This window comes from Puntigrus tetrazona, chromosome 8, assembly GCF_018831695.1.
Source record: "Puntigrus tetrazona isolate hp1 chromosome 8, ASM1883169v1, whole genome shotgun sequence".
In the NCBI taxonomy this organism is placed as follows: Eukaryota; Metazoa; Chordata; class Actinopteri; order Cypriniformes; family Cyprinidae; genus Puntigrus; species Puntigrus tetrazona.
In genome coordinates this window covers 5,850,018-5,877,610 of record NC_056706.1, presented here as the reverse complement: position 1 = coordinate 5,877,610, position 27,593 = coordinate 5,850,018, and the positions used below count along the sequence as shown (strand labels likewise).

The following is a 27,593-nucleotide window of genomic DNA, read 5'->3' as shown; positions in this document are numbered from 1 at the left end:
CACGAGTCGTTGCTCAGCCCAGCAGTGCAGTAGAAGCTCTAGATCTCAGTATGGAGGAGGAAGTGCTCATCAAACCTGTGCACAGCAGCATCCTGGGACAGGATTTCTGCTTTGAGGTAAGTCGGCTGACCTCCGTGCCCTGTTGAAGTCGCCGCTCTAAATGAATTGCCAAAAGGACTTTTAATGTCCGACAGGTCTCGAAATAGCATGCAGCAAAGGCCCATTAAAACTTCATCAAGGCCATTGGCCAAGATCAAATAGTTTGCAGAAAATGGCAGCGCTATCTGGCCGTTCCTCAGTTAAGTCATTGAGGAGCCACGGGTCATGTTACTGGATGATTTTCACGTGTGCTGCAGAGAAGGCTCACTTAAAACAGATGCTTATATAATTACAAGGTCGGAGGGTGCGAACAAAGTCAACTTTGATCAGGCATCAGCAGGCTGGTTTCTTTTAAAAAGAAAAAAATGTTTAATTGTGTGTGTGTATATATATATATATATATATATATATATATATATATATATATATATATATATATATATATATATATATATTTATATACACCCAAATGCATGTATAAATTAAAACAAATTACATTTAAATATTAAATTAAATTTATATAAATATAAACATATGATAAAGACATATTTTGAAAATGTTGACATGCATTTACATGTCTATATTTATATTCATATAATTTATATTATAAATACATATGTCTAATATATAAAAAAAACATATGTGCATGTATGTGTTATACATAGCAAATACACATATATTATGCAAACAAAAACTATTTGGGGTGTAATTCATCTCGATTAATCATTTGACAGCACTAACACACATATACTTGTAAACCTTTCTTTTTCTGTGGAGCTCCAAAAGTTTTTGAATTAATCTCAGTTAGGTGGTATGGTAGTTAAATCAGGCATCACTTTGCATCTCCTGCCCAAAGGGTGCAAAGATGCTGTCCCATCTGTCTGAACATCTCCTCTCATTCTCTCTGTGCTCTGTGAGGTGAGTTCTGAGAGGCCAATTCACATGGAGCTGATGACTGTTACACTGCAGCAGACGCCAGCTGGAAAGAATGAGACACTCACAGTTAGTAGGAGTTCTGCAGGGGTCAGCCAGAGGTCCATTATGAATTATGCCCTGTTTGCTCTCTTTATTCCATCACTTAGCATGTAAATTAAAATGATAACATACAGAATTATATATAAATTGAATTTCATTTAGTAGGGTGTTACATTTCTGAGGTGAAAGTATGAGCGAACAAATACATTTTTAAAATAAGGCTAATTTAAATCAAATATGATTTTTTTTTAGCTTAAAAAGAATGGTTTGTCACAGTTGCTTATTTATTTGTCAATTTAGTTCATTTTTAGTATAATTTTAAATTTGATTATAGTTTATCTAAAACATCTATATTTCAAAAATATAAAATATACTGTGCAAATAAAAACATTTACATTTAATTGTTGTTTAATATTTATTTATTTATTCATCTATTATATTTAAATAATTTAAATATGAATAATTTAAATGTATTTTATATTCCACAATTAATTATTTAATTCTAATTTAACTCACGATTATATATTTTTGGTGCTGGGCAATGCTTAATAGTGAAAAAGGTTTTGTGTACACACAAACATATATTCACGATATATATAAATGCACACACATGCATGTATATATTTTTAAATGTTTATATTTTATATAAAAATATATTTAATATATAAAGATAATATATTTTTCTTAAATATATACATGCATGTCTTTACATAAAACACAATTAATGCACACAGTATACAGCATACATTTATATAAATGTGATTAGTCACGATTAGTTGTTGCTCAGCACTGCTTGAGACACTACATACTTTAGGGCAGTTTTTTTCCGAAAGCACGCAAAGTCTCTCGACTATTTAGTGAATTCACCCGACTGTATTCAAAGCGTGGTCCAGTACTTTTGTTGTCACCTGGATTGTGTGACTGTGAGCAGATGGTCTTTTCAGGATAAATTTTGGATGTGAAAAGAGCTTTTTGTAAAAACCCGTGCACATATCTCAACTCTCTGATATCGCATGTGATCCTGCAAATACGTTAGATCTAAGTGCGCTCTGTCTGACAGGGCTATTTGAGAGTTTTATTCTTCCTCCAAATGTAATTGCTCACCACTCCCGGGAAGCGCTTCATTGATTGAGTGCTGTAGCGTTCAGTGGATCTCTCTGCTCACATCCACCATCTCGATCTGCATTTCAGTCCTTTCTAGCTCCCTTAATGCACTTATCCATAAATTTGATCATTGTAATCTGTAATTGCAGGTAACTACTTCAACAGGAAGCAAATGCTTCTCATGTCGGTCGGCTGCCGAGAGAGACAAATGGATGGAGAATTTGAGACGTGCTGTGCATCCCAACAAGGTAAACTGGATGATTCATCCGAATCCTGGGTAATTCTAGCGAAATGAGGTTTAAGCCAGTCAGCATGTTACTTTTTCATATATCCTGTCTCACATATTGACCGTTTTTGATCGACTCCTCTGCATTAACTTAGCTTAACATTTAAAGTACACAGGAAGTTATCTAATTCCTTTCTGCAGTGTACAGAGGTCACTGTACGTTTTTCGTTTTATATTTTCCATGAGGATAACACCCGTCGGGTGGAAAACATGCTAAAATGTTGGATTATTGAGGCTAAGGACTTGCCGGCAAAGAAAAAATACTTCTGTGAACTTTGTCTGGATGACACGTTATACGCATACGGACTACCTGCAAACTCAAAGCGGACAATGTTTTCTGGGGCGAACACTTTGAGTTCAACAACCTGCCCTCAGTTAAGAGCATCACCGTGCATCTTTACAAAGAAAGCGGACAAAAAGAAAAGAAGGACAAAAATAACTACGTGGGCCTGGTCAATATCCCAATAGCGGCAGTCACCGGGCGGCAGTTTGTGGAAAAATGGTATTCTGTGAGCACGCGCGAATCCCAATAAAGGAAAGAGTCCGGGACCCATGGTCGAATGAAATCGATATCAGAGCATGTGCATCCTCCCCATGGAGCTGTACAAGGAGTTCGCAGAGTATATTACTAACAATTACATGCTAATGTGCTCGTTGCTGGAGCCAGCGCTAAGTGTGAAGAACAAGGAGGAGATGGCTTGTGCACTTGTCCATATCTTACAAAGCACAGGCAAGGCCAAGGTAAGATGATTGCTTTGTATGCTTTTATGTCACTTTGAAGTAAACACGATATCAGAGTTGCACATTCCTGCTCTTGTTGTACAGAATTCATCAGTTCACATTGTAACAATATAAGGATTTTAAAGTTATACATAAAGATCATACATCTCTTTTGTGTGAGTGAGTGAGTGAGTGACTGTGTGTGTGTGTCTGTGTGTGTGTGTGTCTGTGTGTGTGTGTCTGTGTGTGTATATATATATATGCTTATAACACACTGCTTATAACATGTGTATATATATATGTATAACACGCATGCTTGTGGATATTTAAAAAAAAACGTTATGTTTATATATTAAATGTTTATATATTATATAAATTATATAAATATGCACACATAAATGCATGTAAACATTTTTAAAATGTACACTGTATGCGTGTGTATGTATACATAATAAATATACACAATATACACACACACATATATATATATGTTATGAAAACAAAATATATATATAGGATGTGATTAATTATTCAGCATTTTAGTTGCATGCAAAAGAATAGACAAATATAAGATTATAATATAACAATAAAGTTATATTCTTAAAAATGACAAAAATATTAACTATATTTTATATATTATTTAGACTAAATCATAATAAAGAATTTATATTCACATTTATATTATATTATTTAAATTTTTATTAATATATTAAGTTATAAAAATAGCATATTTGTCTGAAATATGCACATGCATGTCTGTGTACTTATATATAGATATATATGCATGTCTGTGTATATATATATATATATATAGTTCTGTAGTAATACACAGTACACACATATATTATGTAAACAAAAACTTTTATCTCGGACTCGATTAATGAAATTAATTGTTTGACAGCACTAAAAGTGTGGTGCTTTTTCATGCTGACTACAAAAGCTAACGTACTGCCTGGCTGCATTTGTTATTTCTAGGAAGCTTATTTAATTATAGACACGGATACCGTTTCCTGACAACCGAACAAGAGACTGACATGACGATTTGTACATAGTCGAGATAAAACACTCAACAATCATTGTGCTACTTTGAGTTCCCATTTTACAGTCTGTGTTATTTTAGATTTCGAGGTCTTAGCAAAAACCGCTGACTGACAATGACAGTTATTTTGAAGAGTTTTTCTAAACCGAAGCATTTGTCTAGTTGTTACTGAAAGAAAGCGGGCAGGTCGTTCTAGGCGCATACTCTGAACCCCATCAAATATCCAACCGCGAAAAAACGTCAATGATAGAGAAGAACAATAGAGACGTGGCCTGCTTCCCTCATTTAATCACGGGAGTGCCGGCGCTATGATTGCCCTCATTAACTTGAGAGCACGAGCGGTTCTGATGCTCGCCATAAATCAGCTTTAGAATCAGATGACATCGCAAAACAAAAGCGCGCCATCTGGCGCTCTGTCACTCATCTGTCATTATCGATCAAATGCTGCTAGAGAGAGTTGTTTTGCAATTTTTTTATATATTATTTTTTTGTTACTGCAGCACTCTGACTCCAATCCAAGCCATTGTTGCATCATAACGAGCAGCACAACAATTCCGCGTCCGGTTCATAGAATATGCCGTTGCATTATTGTTAAGTGCCACTCTGAGCTTATTTGGAATTTGAGTCTGTGCGATGCGGCAATACGAGCCCAAAGCGCAACGTGTCTTGTGTTTAGACGTGCCTGAATGAGATTTTGGCTTTTGTGTTGAATGAAGAATTGATTCTGGACTTTTCAGCAGCCCGTAGCTGTTTTTTTCCCCAACATTTTACCATCGCTGCACGCGATTTAAGCCAGAATGCATACAGTATTATGTAATTTTTCAGACAATCAGCAAAGTGGCTGGTCTGTCATTACAGCAGAACTGTAAGTCAATAAGGCCACAGTCTTTCATTACAGTAGAGTTAATTGGTCAGGGACTGCATTGTCTCTCATTACACAAGGCCAGAGCTGGTCAGCCAGTGCATTGTCTTTCATTAGCTGAAGCCTGGCTACTGTAAATAAAGTGCATTGACATTCCACAGCTTCCTGTCTTTGTCTTCAGGCCTGTAGGATTTCAATGAGTACTGATTAGCCTGATTAGGTCCTGATAGCACATGATTGAAATAATATCTGACTGTATGGGGTATCTCGGTTTTAAATTGTCTTCAAATTGAATTGCTGCATGCCAGAATTGTCGAATGATATGCTCTCCATAATGCGTAGTCTCATAATATGGCATTCACTTTTATTGATCTAATAAGCAGCCATCAAATTTGTAAAGTAGTCTTGAGATGCTTTGCATTTGAGCTTTGTTAATGTATCAAACATCTTTGAAACACAACTTTAAAGATACAGCATGTATTCAGCATATATACAGTATTAGATACTACATAAAGTAAATATGTATTATTTACATACCACCTATTTAGGTGCTAATCAACAATAAATACAAAGGGAATGAAATAGATATGAAATAACTATTGTTGTTTTCTTTTTATTACCTCATGTTGATTTTATGTGTAATGTAATATAATACATTATATATATATGTGTGTGTGTGTGTGTGTGTGTGTGTGTGTGTGTGTGTGTGTGTGTGTGTGTGTGTAAACATATACATACACACATACATACCTATTTAGGACTTTATAAAAAAAAAAAAAAAAAAATATATATATATATATATATATATATATATATATATATATATATATATATATATATATATAATATATATATATATATATATATATATATATATATATATATATACTCTACAGTAGTTAGGTATGTATCTAGGTATAATCTAGTTTTCATATGTTAGTTTAATTATTTTAGATAAAAATTTTAATATACTCTACATCACTTACATTATATGTCAGCAGCTTTATCCAAGGTATGTGTCTATGAATAAATACAAAATAGTTATTTATATTTTATATACATTATTTATTATTACAGTATATCAACATGTTAAGTTTATATAAAGCTCTAAATAGATATTATATTAATTTTATGTCTTTTATATTTAATCACTTACATTATATTGCAGCTTTTTTCAGAGTTAAATGATTTCCTGGTGAATAAATTACAAAATGACATATATATTTAATAATCAAATTTTTCAAATTCAAATTTTATTTATCATTACATTTATTTATTGCTCCATGCAGTCAAGTTTATATCCAGCATCAAAATATAGATAAAATTTTAATGTATATATAAATATAATATATTAAAATATATATAAAAAGAAGTTATAAAGTAGAATATTAAAAAAATAAAATAAAATAAATATAATTATAAAGAGATATAAAGTGTAAAGATCAAAAGTGTAAAAGTATAGTGTAATAATCTTTACGATAAATAATTTTTATCCAAGCTTTGAGGATCTAATACACGGATACAGATCCGGTCTGTTTGTGCAGGAACTATTGATCGCGCTGTGTGAGAGGGTGTGAGCCGGTGGGGAGAGATTCACGACTCTAACCTCACACAAAGAGCCAAAGTGTCCGCTCGGGGTTTGTCCCGAGGAAATTCCAAGTGTCAGGCCTCATGCTAATCAGCTTTTATTAATTCAGCCGTTGGTTTTAGGGCCAAACGAGTTCATGTGATCACGCACAGTGAAGAATTAAGCTGTAATGTGCGAGTCCAAAAGATTATTTATCAGCACGGCTGTGCACTGGGGAGGCGGGGCCTGTGGGACAGGGGTCATTAGTGGATCGCCTAGAGGATGAACGGGCTCTTGAGGGCACACATTGCCATTTTAACAAGCCACTGCTTACTTATTCATGCCTGCCTCAAACCGTTGTAAGCATGAAGCTTAAACAGGATGTTAACAACCCTTCCACAGGCTATTGGACAGCAGGAAAAATAGGAAACATGCATCCATCCTTTCCTATAATTCGAAATTCACTGTATTTTAAGATACCAACAGATTTCAGATTCATTGGTTTGGTTTGATTAATCGAAGAAAATAAACAACAAAAGTTGTGTCTGGTTTTCTCTATATATAAAAAGTGACAGTTAAGACATGTTCAATGTTACAGAAGATTTATGATTTAAATGAATGCTGTTTTTTTAACCTTGTTTTTATCAAAGAATTCAGAAAATTGACAGTTGTAGACAAAAATAATGCAGAAGAACTGTTTTAGTAATTGATAATAAGAGTAAATATTTCTTGATTATGTAATGGATGCTTAAAATTTAGCTTTGCATTATATATATATATATATATATATATATATATATATATATATATATATATATATATATATATATTTTTTTTTACTATAATATAGAAAGCATGTATTTTAAAATATATTTAAAACATTTTGTATTAATATTTCACAGTATTACTGTTTTTACTCTGATCAAATAATTAGCAATTTTGTTGAGCATAAGAAACTTAAGAAACAGCTCAATTTTCAGCAGTACCGTATACTGTGCATATCATGAGAATTTTATGCGCAGAAAAAGCATGACCTACTATACTTTTCCAAAATGTTCAGTATGCACATAGCAAATCACTCTATGCACAGTATCCTGCAATGCAGTGCGCTTGACTTGCAGTGTGACAAATGAACTGGAAGTAATATCAACCACGAATTTTAACATCTCCCTCTCGACTGCCAAAGATATTTTTTTGTAACAAAACTGGGCTACAAATGCCCATATTTCTGACACGTTAACTCGGTACCACTCATGCAATTTAATAAGGTCATGTGACAACAGTACCTTACAGCATTTGCATACTTTTTCACATGTATAACATGCTTGAAATATAGACAGTATATTCTGCCTAGCATGCAGTAAATGCTTCACAAGTACTCAATTCTCCATAAAACCCTCATAGTTTTTCTTTTGCAGATGCGTGCTGATTGTGGTGCTAGGCTACAGACAGGCACGATGGGATGTGACAGGCGTGCCGGAGAAAATGCGCTGTGCTCGGTGGCGTCTGATTAGCGGTGAGACTAAGGATAAGTCTCATCAGGGAATGGGCGCTGAGTGCTGCTCACTGTGTTAAGCTCTCGTGTCCTAATTGAATACCGAGCGCTGTGACTCCTGCCAAAGACGCAGAGCTTTTCGAGAAACTGGGTCTCATTTGATCCTCTCAGTGTCATAACCACAATGCACCTCTGCCTGACTGGGAAGAGAAGAGCTCAGATATGCCCTTATCACCTGATCCCACCGGTGATGGCTGAGAGAGCTTTGTGCAGCACAGAAAATCCTGTCTTGTTCTTGTCTTATATAAGTGTAATGTGTCGGCAACTGTTTAGATTGTTGCGGACACCTGCTTAGGAGACCGAATCCTCAGAAGGGCGCTTGTAGAGATGTGCAATAATGACTCAGACACTATCTCTCAAAACACAGTCATGCATCTGCTGCAGATCATTGATCCATCGCCAGGGCATCAGCAGAAATCACGGCCAGCTGTAGACACACACACACACACACACACACACACCATGTCCTTTACGGAGATTCTGCTGACAGCAGTTGCGCAGCACCACCCACATTGATCCTTCATCTCTCTCGCATTACATAGCTTATGTCCAGATTGTGTTTTGATGCTGGTGGGATCATATGTTCTGATGGTGTATGCCATCAATATGCATCCCAAACAGGCATGGGGTAGCATGGGAACTCATATTGGTCTCTTAATCCACGCTGTACACATTGAGCTTATACAGGTCAGATGCTACTTGGGACTGATTTTAAGCATCTGACAGCATCCATTCAATGCTGCAGTATCATTTACTAATTACTCTTTAGAGACTTAGACTAGTTTGGGTACAAAAAGAGAACAAAACATTCATTTTATCACCAATATTGTTCATAGTTTCTTTACATTTTGTAGTTATTGTGAAAACTAAAACATTTTAAATATACAATAGAGTGATAGTAGCAGAATGCGTTTTTGGATTAAAAATGTGCTTTTTATTTTTAATGTCATTCTGAAATTAATCACATATTTTTAAATCGGTATATTTGAATAATTTGAGCATTATATTGTATATATTATATTGCATTATACTAGCAACTAGCATTATAACTAGCATTATATTGCATATAATACAGTGCATTATAGTGCATGAAAATAAACAAAAACTCACAAATCAAAATAATTGGAAAAATAAATATACATAAATGTATTTGATTTTATTTCATTCTTATGATATACTACAAATGCCTTTATGTATTTAATAAAAATACCCTGCAATTGTACTTTTAGTAAACTAAGCTGGTATACTCAAAGTCTTGCTAAATTGGTAATACTGTAGTATATTTGATTTTCAACTTTTGCAAGAATATTTAAGGTATATTTTAAATATCTTGCATTTAAAGGCTGATATTATTTAAAGGTCATAAAATCCTCATTAATAGAGACATTATAACATAATTTAGGTGTAATATTATGTAATGTGCTATTTGCACAAGTAGTACTACAAATAAAGTTTTTATTATAATTTTTAGATTAGGTCTTGAGCAATATATATACTGTAAATGTATAATATAAATGTATTTTATATAAATTACTTTTTAACAGGGCTAACTTTAATTAAAAATAACCTGATATCTAACCTAATAACCTAATAAACTTTCATTTAATAAAAAAAAAAAAATGCTTTCGTCTTCTTGTAATATTCTTTTTTTTTCATCAATAATTTGGAGGGAAAATGCCTTTGAAGTTTTAAGGCTTATCGTTAATACTGACAGACAAGCAGATTTATGGATCTAGGTGAGAGAACTTAATTTCCGACAAAGCCATTACCTGTTGAATTTCTTAGAGTTGCAATTAAAGTAAATTACACTTCCTGTCATTACATTCCAGACTTTTTTTTTTTTTCACGCAAAAGGAAAAGAGCGTAGATGCTGACATTATTCACTTAAGATCTTCCGATCAGGCATAGCTCTGAAATCTTGAAAGCTGATCTTGATCATCTGATCTCTGATGTTCGTCATCACTGATTAACAGCTACCACAGACAAGATTTTCAACGTATTATTTTAAGACGTTTGATGGTTTTGCGAGTTTTGAAGTATAGTGCACAAGTCTTCTTATTATTACCCTTTTTGTACATTTTGGAGCTCTGAATGTAAATTAAGCCTATCGACTATAAAAGACCTCTCTCAGGGGCTACATGAGAACAAATCATTAGCATGTTTACTCGTGGGCTTCTGAGATCTTGGATATGCTCATCTGAAAACGATTACACATGCGGTGAAGGCGGAGCCGAGACATGAGATACGCATCATGAGAGAGGAAAAACAGGAAGTGAGGCAAAGAATATTACAACAAGACCTCTCTGAACTATATGCAATGTCCATTATCCCGCAATCAATACGCTATCACTGCGTATGAGTCATCTCCCCTGCTGGATATCCATAACCGTCTCAATCTGGAACACGTCCTGACTGGAGCTTCTGCATGTCTCCAAATAAAAAAAACCCCGCATCCGGTCCATCAGATGCATTTGCTGCTTTCCAGGTCATCCAGTCAGACACCAGGTTCTGGATGGTTCAGAATCAAATGCGGGACTTCAAAAACAGAGTGATCAAAGATGGGCAGATGGGGAAAGAAAAGAGGAAACGGAACAGAAGCTGCACAGTAGACACAAACACAGCCTTTTCCTTTGAGTTTTTTTTTGTGTGTTCTAAAGCCAGCGTGGTTTGTGTGACAATTTTGTCAGTTTCATATGCAAAAACATCTATAAATATAGCTGAATTATCTAAGAAGGTATAAAAACTTTCTCAAAGGTTGACTGTATTTGTCCAAGCAACATATGCTCGACTGATGAGTTTGGTTGAAACTTTGTTATCTGTCAAATGAGAGTCGAGGGAAAGCTTCTATAATTAAAACTAGGGTTTCGAACAGTTAAAGTCCATCTCATCAATAAAGACTTAACGTTTTGTCTCCCTCAGGACTTTCTGACAGATCTGATGATGTCTGAGGTGGATCGGTGCGGAGACAATGAGCATCTCATTTTCCGTGAGAACACACTGGCTACTAAAGCTATAGAGGAGTACCTGAAACTAGTGGGACAGAAGTACCTCCAGGATGCTTTAGGTAAAGAAAACATACTGACTTCGCGCATATGTCTCTGTGAAAATTGTCGTTCAAATCAAAGCAATGCGATACTTTCTTTACAGTTTCTGCAGACCATCAAATATGCTTGTGAGAATATATAATCAATAATTTACTGCTTTTTTGTGTGTGTAGTCTGTGTTTTTGAAGTTCTGTTCAATTATTTAAGATACCAAGTCGAATATGGGCGCAAAATCGAGTGAGGAGGGAAAGCTTAAGGCTTGGTTTCCCAAAAGAGTTTGTTTGATGCTGGGAAAATACTTTCAAAAGTTTGGTCTGTGAGAAAGTGATGCGGTTTACATGTAGCATAGTTTTTTGTGCCTTAAGAAATTAAACCAATTCTTTCTTTGATTCATTTACTGACCTACAGTATGATATATCTGTTATCAATTTTCAGTCGATTTCAAGTGTAACTTGTCTAAACGTTTACCGCAAATCCTTCAAAGATGGTGTTTTTTTTTTAACCGTAAAACGATTTTAACCATCTTTACATTTGTCAAATATTTTTGCAGAAGTATTATTAATTCCTTATATCAATCATTATCATAATCACGCAACTATAACATATAAGCATCGGTACAGTACTGCAGCAGGCTGCACGCTGTCTGTGCTAAATGAGGTTTTCCGCATTGTTTATTTTCTCCGTCCCAGGTGAGTTCATCAAAGCCCTGTATGAGTCAGACGAGAACTGCGAGGTGGATCCTTCTAAGTGTTCTTCCAGTGACCTGCATGAGCACCAGAGCAACCTCAAGATGTGCTGTGAGCTGGCTTTCTGCAAGATCATCAATTCTTACTGGTAAAGCCATCAAATTCACAATTCACTTACAGTGTATGCACACAGCTCATCTCAACTACCTGGCGTACACAGATTTATGGGAATTTTTATTGGAAACATCCCTGGTGAAAAATAAATAGGCAACAATTTTAATTACATTTATTTCTTGCAAAGTATACTACAAATACATATTTGTGTATTTAATCAAATGACACTGCAGTTGTAGGGTTTTTTTTTTTTAAATACTTTTTAACTAAAATATTTTTAGACTAAAGTCGGCTATATTGGAACAACTATATTTATATTTAATGCACTTTAATTGTGCAGAAGTAGCGCTGAAGTACAGCTAAAGATATCCTTAAGTATATTTGATTGTGCTAAAGTTGAACTATTGCAAGTATAAGTACACTTCAATTAGCTTGTGTTTAAAGAACGATGATATTCAAAGGTCATACAATCCTCAGCAATAGTGATGTTAAAACACATTTTAGGATTAATATTAAGAAAGTGCATTGTGCATACTTAGTACTCCAAATAATGATTTTTATATCACTGTTTCCAGCGATACGTCAGTAAATATGTTACTAGAACTATTCTTAGTATGAATGTATTTTAAATACATTGCTGTTTTTTACTAGGGATTTTTGTGCATATAATATTTTAAAATGGCTAATTCCAGTATTATTAACTGTGCGTGCGATATATTCTTGAACAGTCTTTATTTTATATACATGATATATGAAGGATAGATAGATAGGCAGATAGATAGATAGATAGATAGATAGATAGATAGATAGATAGATAGATAGATAGATAGATAGATAGATGGATGGCAGATAGATAGGCAGATAGATAGATAGATAGATAGATAGATAGATAGATAGATGGATGGATGGCAGATAGATAGGCAGATAGATAGATAGATAGATAGGCAGATAGATAGGCAGATAGGCTGCTTTTCAATTTTTTCTAGGTACATCCTGAATTAGCAATTTTGTAATTTCTCCAAAAAGCCCATGATGCCTGGCATAGTAAGATTAATAAGAAGTGAGAGGTCTCCATCTGTCCTCATAGAGGCTGTGCTGTTCCTCAGTCGTCACCTACATATCTGTGAAAGCATGCTGAGATATGAAATTACTCCCTCTTGCAATGGCCCAGTGCAAGATATTCTATCAGGGGAATGTCATTTTTCTCCCTTTGAGGAGTATCTTAAAGAGAATCTTGATAAGTTGTTTGTAACTCTGCCACGGTTTTGTAATGCACCATTTTTTAATGTCTCCCTGACTTAAAAAGAGCAACTTAAATGGCAGATAGTGGTAAGCTAGGGGCCGCAGCAGGGGACGTCCTTACAGCGGTGATGTGAAAATTGAAGGCGGGCGTGACGGTTAAAGGGTGTAGCAGTGAAAGCGTTGTGGGAGAAGACGTCGTCCCGTGTTGTTAACACTTAATTAAATGCACACGGTGACTGTGATTCGATGTGGGAATGCAGAACTGAGTGGGAGTGTTGTTGTTTTTGGGCCTGTTTGTTACTAAACAGTTACTCAGCAGTGCTAGACAGGATTGCGGCTCACTGGTTTGAAGTCATCGTTTACTCACCCTCATGTTGTTCCAGACCTGTATACTGGTATTTTTAGCTGCAGTAAAAATGTGGTGTTCGCTCTGATGTTTTCTGCTCAAATCACTTTGTTTCCACTCCAGCGTGTTTCCTCGGGAGCTCAAGGAAGTGTTTGCATCCTGGAGGCAGGAGTGCAGTAACCGAGGACGACCGGACATCAGCGAACGACTGATCAGCGCATCTCTTTTTCTGCGCTTCCTGTGTCCTGCCATCATGTCGCCCTCGCTCTTCAGCCTCATGCAGGAATATCCAGACGACCGCACCGCCAGGACACTTACACTTATCGCCAAAGTGACACAAAACCTCGCCAATTTCACCAAGTGAGTCTATTTGTTTATGCAAATAATGGACATATATATTAGTGCTGTCAAATGATTAATGTAAATTAATTGCATCCAAAATATACTATACATGTATGTACTGTGTTTATTATGTGTATCATGAATACAAACAAATACAGTATATATTTTGAAAATATGTACATGTATATATTTATATATTAATATTTTCTATATTTTATATTATATATAAATATATTTAACATGTAAACATAGTTGTTTTTTTGTTTTTTTTAAATGGGTCGTAGACATAAAAGTTTTTGGGCGGGGTTCTTCTTTCTTAGATTTACAAATAGCATGAGAGAGGTTTATCTTCAATGTTAGTTCATCTTAATAATAAGTAATAATTGATATATTTGGTCAAATGCATTGCGAAGGACATAATTTTGACAACTTTAAAGGCAATTTTTCTTAATATTTAGATTTTCTTGCACCCTCAGACTACCCTCAAATAGTCGTATCTCAGACAAACGTTGTCCTGTCCTAACAAATGCTTATTTGTTCAACTTATTCAGATGATGTATAAATCTCAATATTCAAAAACTGACTCTTATGATTGGTTTTGTTGTCCAGGGTCACATATATATCACTAAAAGGTTACATCATTAAGCTATAACATATGAAATGATAATAAAAATGTTGATGAGTTTTAATGCATTGTACTTCTGTGCTTGCAGTTAGTTTTTTAAACATACTGATAAACCCTTGTGGATGGTACATGTTCATCAGAGCAAACTGTGTAGACTGTGTTTTCTGTTGTAGGTTTGGCAGCAAGGAGGAGTACATGTCCTTCATGAATCAATTTTTGGAGCACGAATGGACCAACATGCAGCGCTTCCTGCTGGAGATCTCCAACCCGGAGACCATCTCAAACACAGCAGGCTTCGAGGGTTATGTTGACCTGGGCCGTGAACTATCCACTCTCCATTCCCTCCTCTCAGAAGCCGTCTCACAACTCGACCAGGTGAATGTCTGCGATTTGAAGAATATAATTATTTTTATTATCACATCTCAGTGTAATCTGAGATGAAAAAAAAATCGGTAGTAGATTCTGAAAAATTACAAAGAGCTCAATTTAGTTTATCAAGTGATTATCTAAAGAGAATGGATTTTTATTTAAGATAAAATCTGTCTGGGTGAGCCACAATCAAAGCTAGTGATCTCAAATGTGAAATAACTGATATTTGCATTTACATTAATCAGACACTTTTATCCAAAGCGACTTTGGATAAAAGCAATACATCAAACTGCCAAAAAAAGTTGTATTACACAGTGTCAGATTTATTAGACAATATCCACCAAGTCCAAGTCCACCAAGTTACTAGAAACCATAAAATAGTTTCAGATTGCCATTAGGCTGAATTTCTGCACCATAAATAGAAATGTAAGGATTTAGACCAAGGTTTGGTTTTTAGGACTAACATTCCACCTGTGTTGAACCCAACAGCACCCATTTAACAAGTTAATATCACTGTAAATCACAGCCTTTTATTTTCTGCTTCAACTGGAATAACATGCTAATATTTATTCAGTTTTTTTTCTGTAGTAATATATACATCCTGTACATCCTGAGTTGAGTTCACAGTGCTCTGTCAAGTATAAATCCAGTCATTCACAGTTTTGTATTGTGTATTGTAGAGCACTATCACTAAGCTGGGTCCTTTAGCACGGATCCTGCGGGACGTGAATTCGGCCCTGACGAATCCCACCGGAGCCCCCATGTCATCTCCCACCGAGCGTGTGGGCTCCCCAACTCTACCCAGCAGCAGTCTGTCTACCGGTCTGCAGAAGATGGTCATGGACAGTGAGATAACAGGGTAAGTCGAGGGAAATAAATTGTGTTACATAGCCAGACTTTTCAGTTTCGGCCTAGACTAGATTGCAGATTATTGTCTATCCAAAAGTAGTAAGAAATATCTAATTGAAATGGCAAGCTAAAATAGTCTTGTTTTGCATTACTTCATTAATTCTAAATGGGGATCCAGTTAACTGAAAATGAACAAACTTAAAAAACATAAATCTCCAAAGACTTCTAATTCTGATTTGAGTTGATGGCTATTTACTGTGGCAGTCTGTGAAATTAGGGAAATACTTTTAAAGCGCTCATATATTTATGCTGGAGTCTTAAACACGGCACTGTGAAATGCAAATTAGGCTGAGAGGGAAAACTGCAAGCTAGTACAATCTTTATCATTCTGTGCTGGAGTACGGTAAAAATGAAGGTGTTAAATGTGTCCCAAGCAAAGCTCTTATAAAATGCGATATCTTCTCTTGCTGCTCGACTGATTGAAAATTTCTTGCATATAATATCTTTATGTTTTAGTAGTTAGTTTTCAGATCTTTTTTTCAGATGGGTTCAGTTCTCCCATATACAAGCAAACTGTTTGAATGCACAATTAGTCTCCTCAAAAGCATCTGAATCAAAGCATCTGTCAAATGCAGAAATGTCTTTACTGTAACTTTGCACACACCGCTTTTTTGAAAATATGTTCATTTTACAACTCCTATAGAGTTAAACAGTTGAGTCTTACAATTTTTTTAATGCATTCAGCCGATCTCCAGGTCTGGCGATAGCTGTTAGCTGCAGCTTAGCATAGATTGTTAAATCTGATTAGACCAGTTGCATCTCACTCAAAAATGACCAAAGAGTTTTGATATTTTTCCTATTTAAAACTTGACTCTTCTATAGTTTCACTGTCTACCAAGTCAGTCGGAAAACAAAAAATTGTGGCTTTCTGGGCTGATACAAGAATCATTCTGGCGTAATACTCAAGGAATTTTTTTGCAGTACCATGGTTGCAGCAGGATCCAATGATCTATGCTAAGCTACAGCTAAAATCCCGCCCGCCAGACCCAAAGATCGGCTGAAAGGATTCAAAAACGTTACATCTCAACCTTTTAACACCAGGGGAGTTGGAAAATGAATATTTTCATAAGTTGCGTGCTCCTTTATTTTCTCTTTTACTATCTCTTTACTGACCCAAACTTTGAATGTTGTAAATATAGAAACTGGCGATACAATGCATGCAGTTAACACGGCCAGTTTCTCCATTAGAAACTAAAGACTAAAGAGCACCAAAGCAAGACATTGTTCATACTTTCCTTTTCTTCATCCTTTTCCTCAGGGTGGTTTTTCTCTAGCGCAGTAATCAAACACATTTTAATGTAGCATAGTTTGCATGTTTTTTCTGAGTGCAGTGTTTGGACTGTGGTCTGTCAAATCAGCACACACACACACACACACACCCATTAGCCATGCAAATGAGCTGGACTGGCAAACAATGAGTTTGATTTGATGACCCCCGTTGCCATTTGGACAGGTTGGTGGATTTCACTCGGCTGCCATCACCGACCCCCGAAAACAAGGATCTGTTTTTCGTCACAAAGAATTCTGTGATCCAGCCATCACCCGCCCGCAGCTCCAGTTACTCGGAGGCCAACGAGCCAGATGTTCAGATCCCCAACGGCAGCAAGAGCTTGTCAATGGTGGACCTGCAGGACAATCGTTCTCTCGAGAGCGCTCCCAACACGTCCTTCAGCGACCCCATCAATGACAGCCAGACCTCCGTGGGCCAGGGCACAGGAGTGTGGACCACCCGCACCATTAAGGGCAACACTCCCAGCGGCCCGACCCTGAGGAGGGCAGGTCAGACCCCCACCACACCGAGCACAGAAACCGCCCCGGGGAGATCCCAGCTGCTCGCCCCGCTCTCCTTCCAGAACCCTGTGTACCAGATGGCTGCCGGACTGCCCCGTGCGGTGGCCGATTCTGGATCTGAATGCCAGAGCTCCATCAGCTCCCAGAGTAACGCAGAGGACGCAGCTACCGTGGGGTCAAAGCACCCGTTCCTGAGCCAGTCCAGCACGGGGGCCAGCGGCGGAGGGGGCAGCAGCGGGGACGAGTTCATCCGGTGTTCTGGAGAGTTCAGCCGTAGACAGCTGTCCCTCACCGAGCCCCAACACCAAGCCAACGTACCGCGGCAGAACAGCGCAGGGCCGCAGCGCCGGATAGATCAGCCGCCTCCAGCCGTCACGAGGGGCCGTACTCCACCCAACATGCTCAACACCACACCATACCCCCGGCCCTCCAGTGGGAGTATGATGTCATCATCTCCTGATTGGCCAAGCAGCGGCACCAGACTGAGGCAGCAGTCGTCCTCCTCCAAAGGGGACAGTCCAGAATCCAAGCAGCGCACCCTACACAAACAAGTGAGTTATTTTTATACTTTTTTTTGGTTTTTAGGTTTGGGATCCCAACAACAAGTTCAAAACTTTTATTGACTCCCAAAAAAATTTGTTTAACAATTAATTTTTCCAAACCCCTACGTTGATTGGTTGATTTAATTTAAAGCAGAGTTTGTGAGCTTTTTAATGCTCTAAAAGCGGCACCTAGTGGCAAAGAATGAATCTGAATTTTCATTCAGATCAGTGTGAATAGATCAACAAGTGGGTGGGCAATATGCTAATGTTTTATGTTGACTTCAACATAAAACAGCTTTGGATTTGTTTTAAAAATGACTTGTTTTAGAGTCAACTCTTTCTTGTGAGAGACAATAACTTTATACGGTGTGCACTTTGCAGGATGTTTTAATTCACTTAAAGCTGTATTACACACTACATGAAAGGTCATTTTTAAAAATCCTTAATGTTGGCACTTTAAATTTTACTAAATCATACACATTAAAAATGCCATTTTTTACTTTTTTTTTATATATATATATATATATATATATATATATATATATATATATATATATATATTATATATATATTTATATATATATATATATATATATATATATATATATATATATATATATATATATATATTATATATATATATATATATATATATATATATATATATATATATATATATATATATATATATATATATATATATATCTTTTTGACATTAATTTTATTGTATAATTAATAGAGAAATGAAAATTAAAAATATTAGAAATTACAAATATGATTATTGGACAATAAACTGTGTTACAAAGTAAAATAGATAAGACCCAAGTTATATCTGCAGATCGACAAGCGTCCCAATAAGCAAACACCTAGCAACCCAATAGTAAATCCTAGCAACCAACATGCTAAAAAGCACTCAAAACTCCACAGCAACCGCTCAGCAACGCAGTAACAACTGTCATTATGGCGGCAGGTTTTGCCTCGCAGGCAAGGTTCACATTTTTTTTGGTAAGGTTAAACCTAATCATAGTTATTATTGTTACTATCATGAAAAAGATAAGTTCCGTGTTCTCAAGAGACATCATATTAAAACCGATCGCATCCTTTATGTCTCACTAGGTCTGTGAGTTACTACATTCCCATAGCTAATTTAGATACCACTAAATTAGCTAGCACTCTGCTGATATCCTTAAAACAAATTGGCACTCAGATCTCTCAGGGGTTAATGAGTCTTTTGGTGCATCACTACAATCAACAAGGCTCTTAGGTTGAGACGAACACGCAGCCCTCTTGCCGTCAAAGGCAAAAGGAAGCAGACAAGCAGAATTAATTGCTGGAGCACTAGCACTGCGCTAGTGATTAAATGACTACTCGCATTGTCCAGACGGTTACTTTGATGTCTGTGGAATGAATCTTCATTAAAAAATGATCAAATGTTTTTCCTAGCAAGCGCAAGTGTTGTTGTCACCTTGAAAAGTTTTAAGGCGCTTGTTTGTTTGTGTGCATGAGTGAAAACTGACAAATTAAGAGTCCTATAGATGTTAAAATGGCTAATAAGGACACGATAATGTACTTGTGTGTGAATTAACTTTTATTAGGCTCCATCTCCTGTGAATCCCAATGCATTGGACCGCACTGCTGCATGGCTGCTGAATATGAATGTGCAATATTTGGAGCAGGAGGGAACTGACCCAGATACGAAACACCGGGAGGACTTTCCAAACAAGGAGGATCTCACACCAACTGAAAAGGTAATAATGAGACCTCATCCTGCAGCTCGGCAGCACAAAAAAAGCAGTATATGCAGAAATACAGCAGGCTTAGTGTTTGTGTGATCAAAACCGGCCTCACATGGTTATACTGACAATGATTATTCCTTATAAAATACATTAGCTAGTTTTACTATTTGTCATCTCTGAAACGTAATGGACTTTCTGTGGGGGCATGTTTATGAATATTATTAACGTCATGCTGATGCTGCTAGGTAACCTTCCTGGAATCTTGTAAATCTAATTAATATTCATTAGCTCAGCAATTGCCATAATGTAACACTTAAAAATTGGGCACACTTATTTACTATTAACTATGCGTTTTCCCTCAGTAAATTCCAAATTTGCTGTTTATTAATAGTTAGTAAGTGATTGTTAATTTTAGGTGCTGGGTAGGATTAAGAATAAGGTAGAATAAGGCTTAAGAAATAGTTATATTTTAGTAATATGCATGCTAATAAGACCCTTACTTTTATTCTTCTTTTTTTTAATTAGTACTTTTATTTAGAGAAGGAGCATATAAACCACAAAACCAGTCATCAGGGTCAGTTTTCTGAAATTGAGATTTATGCATATGTGTAATTATGCTTCCTATTGGTGTGTGATTTGTTAGGATAGGTAATATCTGACCGAAATACAACAATTTTAAAACTGGAATCTAAGGGTGCAAAACTGATAAAATATAAAATTTAATTTGTCCAAATTAAGTTCTTAGCAATGCATATTACTAATTAAAAAATATTTTTTTATATATTTATGTTAGGAATTTGCCAAATATTTTCATGGAACATGATCTTCACGTTACATACTTACATGATTTTTTGCTTAATTCTCTAATTTTGACCCAACAATGTATTTTTATATGCTACAAAAGACATATTAAGCAAATATTAAATGTTTTCAACATTAATATTAATAAGAAATGTTACACCAAACACTATAGACTGGAGTCAAGGCTGCTGGAAATTTGGGAATAAATTACTTTTTTTAAATATATTAAAATAGAAAACAGTCATTTTAAATTGAAATAATAATAATAAAAGTGTAAATAATAATGTTATAAATAAATCTATGAAATAAGTACGGCCTTTGTGAGAATGATATATTTTTAAATTCTGACCTCAAACTTTTAAACGGTGTTTAAAAACTGCTAACCATTTTAAATGATACACGGGACTGTCCAAGGTTTTTGTTCCCTGAGCACCCAGATTTGAGGATATTTTAGGCTCACATCCAGTTGCTTAGTCACTGCATCATGTTCTAAACTGATACGAGGACTGTAGATGTCAAACTGCAGACAGCTAGACGTCGTTCGAAGAGCACGACCGCAATTGAAATAGACTTTAGACAAAGCTGACTTTTGATCTCTGTAGTGTTGGGATTTAGGAGGACAGGCTCAAATCGCTATACCGCAATAGTAGAGAGCACACGACCGGCTCAGGCTTGTCTGCCGTCTCTTTCCCCTGCTCTTTAATGAATAATAAGCCCATCGGAGTGCACTGAGTGTGTACACCCACATACTCAAGCTTCTCCCTCAGCAGAACCCCACTACATCCGTGCGTTTGAAGCCGTTAATGTAAGTGATACTGTGAAGATTGGTTGAATCCTCTAAAGGGAATGTAGCTTATTGCACAACAGTGTTTCAGTCAAGATGCAAAATCACAAGACGAAAAAAACACACAGAAAACCAGGCTTATTATTCTCTAAGTCTTTGTATATTTATAAAGCATTGGGTTTCTGTATCTATAAGCCCTCAACCAAGCAGAATCTCAAGATGGAGACTATCAAGAGCGAACTTTCTTCTTCAAACGGCTGCATAAAACATTTCGTGCTACGCCTTCTTAGTTTATGAATTGCCTGAAGCAACAACACAGCAAAAAGAATTTTCTAAATCAGTCTGCCTTATTTTTATTTTTTTTGTAAAATATGTAAATATCCCCGAAACAAGATCAATTTACTTTAAGAAATGTCAAGGTATGCTGTCTTTAATTCTAGTCAGTGCAACAAAGACAGGTTCTATAAATAAACTCTAGATGGCGCAGTCTGGCAGGACTCAATTTGACGTAATGACATCGTTGTCACATGACACAGCTGATTGGTTCTCTTTTGCATCAGCAGCCAATGAGCTTGCTGCTCAACATTCGACTCAAGTGCTTGCCTTAGCAGTTGCTGCATGCTCCACCTTCCCCAGCTCCACCTGTATAAATCTGCTATGGGCTGTGTTATAAATGGGGGTTCTTTCATATATGATATATGGGTAAAAATAAAATAATATACATGTATGCATGTGGCAGACACATCGATTTCAATTTGACCTTGGTGTTGTCAGCAGCGTACTCTACTGTGAGCTACAGGATTGCCTCAAAACACATGAAAAATTCATCTTAGAAATATGCAGTAGCACCTATTTAGATATATTTCATACAGCTTTGCTGGATTTCCCGGGCTTAGCAGACAGATACGGGATGATTAGCAGGGCTCTGTTCATGTAATATGCATTTCAAAACCACAGTCGTACACATCCGAGAACTCCCTCTTTACACAGCTTTTGTTGCTCTCTAATCCCGCTATTAAGAGTTCGTCATTCTCTTTTTCTCCTCCTAAGTATCAGCAGGAGATTGCCGTCCTGCAGGAGAAGCTGCGTATTTCCGCTAAGAAGCTGGAGGAGTATGAATCTCGCATGAAGAACCAGGACGACCAAACCCAGAAGATGCTCCTGGAGTACCAGGCCCGGCTCGAGGACACGGAGGAGCGGTTACGCAAGCAGCAGGATGAGAAAGAGCACCAGATGAAAAGCATCATCACCAGGTGAATCATGGGGTTAGAGATCATTGTAGGTTCAACCCTCATAAGTGGCGATCCATTAGAAATTACGTTAGTGTTCAAAATGAAACTTTAGTGATCCTACGTAAACTTCTGGTATAATTTCAAGTATTATCCTCTAGTTCAGTTAAGCACTGAAGCAGCATCTGTAGCATAATGACGGCAATTTTATGTTTCAGGTTGATGTCAGTTGAAGAGGAGTTGAAGAAAGATCACTCAGATATGCAGGCAATTGTAGACTCCAAACAGAAAATCATCGAAGCCCAGGTGAATTCTATTTATTATAATTAAACATGTATTTTTTATTAATTCAGTTTTCAATGTTTGCTGTAATCAAAAGTTTTCATTATGTCGTTCGACTGATGCTTTTGGATCCAGAATCCTAATTTAAGTCAAAAAAGACAAACTTTACTTCATCGAAAACTACTTTACATGGCGTTTAGCACATTTTCGTATAATTATTATGTGGTTTAATGACCTCGTATTAAATGAGAGACTAAAACACAGCGGTGGTATTAGAAAAAAATGCACAAGTGTACTGCAAAAAAGACTTAAAATATACACTCAGTATGATCAAAAAAAGAAAGAAATTAATACTAATTCAGCAAGGATGAAAGATTTGAATAAATTCTGTTATTTTGAACTTTATTATTTATCAAACCTTGAAATAAATCTTTCATGGTTTCCACAAACAAATGTATTTTAAGAAGAACAACTGTTTTGATAATGCGTCAAATGTGAACCAATTATTTGAGAAAGATTTCGAAAGGATGATGTGTAACTGAACACCGGAGAACTTTAGCTTTGCATCAGAGGAATAAAGTACATATTCAAATATATTGAAATTTTAAATAATATTTTGTAATATTACTGTTATACTGTAAATAAAATAATATTGTAAGTATTAATAAGTGCTAATGAATGTTTTCAAAAACTTTTAAATGGTAGTGCGAAGATAAAAATAAAATACAAATATAACTTCTTTTTTTTTTTTTTTTTTTTTTTTTTGATTCTGCGCTCTTTTTAAGCCACTAATCAAATGAACAGATTTGTTACGCCAATCAAATCCAAAGAAGCACAAGATGCTTTTTTGGAACAATCTCAGATCAGGCCGGAGGAAATAATCGTCATTCCTTTTAAGCTTTTGTCATCGTTTTGTATAAAATAAGAAAAAAACATTTTCAATAATGGTCTCGGATGTTTTATTGACTCATTCGCAGAGTCGTAGCGCCCTCTTGTGGTTGGTTTGGATTTCAGCGCGCTGTTGTGAGCCGGTCTCTGAGGTTTAATGGTGTTAATGTATCTGAAAGTTTAATGATGAACGTCCGTGTCCTCCGGGGACGATCGGCGTCTCTCGTAAACAGTTTGATGAGCATAAAAACCACCCACTGTGGATTTGCTTTAGCGCTCATCAAAATCATTAAGGACTGTTTACATCATAGGTTTATTTTACAAAGACGAGGAGCGATTACCGCCATCGCCGCATGAATTTTAATTTAAGCTCTGCGAATTCATTTTACGGCTTTTAGACGGCGTAATTAGTCTGTAATGTTTCAAACTAGAGCGACACTCACCTTGCGCCCGTTGCGGAGTAGAAAGGTTTTAATTAAACGTTAAATATCATGCACCGTTAATCACCTCTTCCTATCTGACCTCCATTAATGGTCACTCCCCCACAGGAGAAGAGAATCGCGTCCCTGGACGCTGCGAACGCCCGGCTAATGAGCGCTCTGTCTCAGCTGAAGGATCGCTACAGCATGCAGACGAGGAACGGCATCTCTCCCACCAACCCCACCAAGCTGCAGATCACGGAAAACGGTGAATTTCGGAACAGCAGCAACTGCTAGCATGGACACAAAACACACAACACGGGCCTGAAGGTCTAGCTGCGGACAAGGGCTATGGGTAACTCTCTTACAGTAAGGCGGGGGTTCAGTCGACTAGCACTGGGTGGAAAATCACTCTCGGGAACGAATCGGATAGAGTTGCACAATGTTGTTTTTTTTCCTCACTTGGTATATAAAGGCTTAACGTGTCTCCTTTCAGATTATCAGCTACGCTTCATTCATAGCCCTTGTCACGGATTCTTTATCGCCTCTAGATTCGAGCTGCGCGCACCTGGCATGATAACAGTGTAACTATTTGTCGAAATAATCATTTTTATTGTGTACGCTTCGCGCGAACGTCGTTTTATACCGTTTTTGTTTGCTCGCGTCGCTCGGCCGGCGGCAGCGCGAACCGCTCGCGTTTTTGTTTAGTAAGTCTGAGGAGAGGACTTTTTAAGCATCGCGTTTCTTTGCATACTTTTTTTGTACGTTCATAACATTTTAGTCTATACCCAGGCGACGCGCCTCGTTAATGTATATAGTTTTTTTTTATGGGCTTTTCAGAGAAAAGAGGTTTTCTTTTTCTTTTCTTTTTTGGTACAGTGTGTATTTCCTGTGCTGAGGTCTGCTGTACTTTATTTAGAAGCTAAACGAAAGAAAACAATGTAAGCTCTGATTGTATATTCAGGTGCTGCTTCTAGACAGGGCAAAGACGACGACACACCACTTTAACCCCTCCACTATCGACGCCGTGGACAGAAACGTCCCCATACTGCTTGCCGTTGGCCAGTATACCCAACATCGTACCTACAGCACAGTCGGTGTGTGCCCCCCTACGATGTCTTTCTTCCACTCTATGCACTTTCTATAGCATTAGAATGGACCCTTTAACCAAAACCTGCTTCTGTGGACTTGTTATAAAGGCTATTCAGAGCAGCAAGTACAAAGCATATAGCATTCAGCGCTCGAGTTGATGTGTGAAGGGTACGTGGCTGGTTTTTTACTTAAAGGTTGTGATGTTTTCTGCTCTTCAGATGCGGTTTGCATCAAACGAGCGGCACGGCAATAGTTGCATCAACCCCGCTGCTGACAGACCCTTTGCTCCGGTATCGGGGCGAACCTGTTTTAGCTTCACTGATCTTTATTCAAATCAGGTTCGTGGAGAAGAGTTTGAAGACTGTCAGTGTTTCTTCACGTACAAATATTCACATCAGTTTATTCGGGACAATAATTTTGGTAAAACTGCAAGGGCAAACCACTTTGTGCATAAACGTCATATCAGGCATCTGATTTTTTTAGCATTCTCTGTATTTTCTCGATTTTTTTTTTTATTTAATCATACAAGCTCGAGAGAAAGTATGCTTTGTTTAACCGTTGTTGGGTTTTTTTGGAATTTGTTTTTTTAATTTATGTTTTAAATTGTGTTTCGTTAATTTATTTATTCACCTGTATTGGTTGTTTTAACCCCAAAATGAAGAGTCCTTGTTGAAGTTCGAATGCTGAGTGTGAACAGAATATTTTCCCATTTCATAGTTTTAACGTAATGTACAGGTCCTGTAACGTAACGCCCACCTGGAGGGCAAAACACGGCTTTCTGCCACTGACCGCAAGTATAGTAATACACTATTTTGCTATATTATTAAAGCCATCAGTATGCACCCTATTAATGATGCATATGTTGTAGAAACACAAGTGCAAATACACATCAAACGTAATACATTGCATTCTGGGATCACGAACAGCATCATCAACGGGGTGTATATTGCTTTAGATATTTTCATATCGCTCTTTTAATAGACAAAAGGTACTTTAAGTGTTTTCACATTAAATATTTTTGAATGTCCTGATGTTTTTAGTGATTGAAATATTGCAAATAATGGCTAAAACCTGCATGTTTTTCCCACATTTATTTATTTTTATCTAAATATTTATGGCTTGAATGGAAAATCAACAGGTTTGTGCTGCAGTTTCACGGATGTTTTGCCCTCCAGGTCCGCCGAGCCAGTCACGTGACTGAAAACTATGAATTGTGACGCACATCCGGGTGAAATGTCTTCTTGAACGAGAGAGAAAAAATAAATAAAAATAGAACTGGACTTTTGTTGACAGGGAATTGAGTGCGTTGTCGGATTGTTTGCTAATTGTTGCGATCAGAGCCGGGAAGAAAAGAGGGGGTGAGCGCACGAGGACGCATGAATTAATAATATCAATAATGAATCATTTATAGTAAACGCTGCAATATTTCATTAAAAAATCATTTTGGTCTCACGGTGACGTTACATTTCTTTAAAGTTGAAGTTTTTTTTTGGGATGCTACTATACCGCTGGTGTGAAGGAAGAACTGTGTTTATTAGGTTTTGAGAAACCTGTCCGAAAACACTTTTTCCGGTTGCGGCTGGTTAGGCTCGTGATGCAGAAATGACGTTACTTTTAAATCTTAAAGCGAGTTCTCATTAAACCGCTAATTTTCACAGGCGACATCCAATCGTTACAAAAGCAATCAGTAATCTCGCAGATTTATCCCAAACAGTTCAGCTTGATTACGTGAATTTGACAAAGCTGCTTCTGTGTGAGTTGGCCTAGGTTTTGCGCATCACAGTATTACAATATAACCTTTTTTTTTATTTGCCCGTGAACGTCTGATAATATGGCCACATCTTTACACCGACCTCTAAATACAGAAAACAAGCAAACGAAACACGCTGACTTCCTGTAACATAACCATTTAAAGGCAATAGTACGGCACATCAAAACACTTTAACTATGTTTTAACTCCCTTAATTGCGTTTTTTTGAAAGTCAAAGGGCTGCTGCTGAGTCTCACTTCAATTTAAAGGAAGACAGCTTTTTTTTCTCGTTTGGCATGATTATGTATGAAAACCACGTTAAAGCTCCACGGTGTTTTCTGCTTTACCTCTACACCATGTACGTTTCAGAGCTGACCGTTTCGCCACGTGTACAT

General features: G+C 36.6%; 1 pseudogene; it reads left to right on the top strand.

Annotated features, from left to right (window-relative positions):
- LOC122350432 lies at positions 1–26,339 on the top strand (annotated as a pseudogene).
- Positions 26,340–27,593: the final 1,254 nt, after the last annotated feature.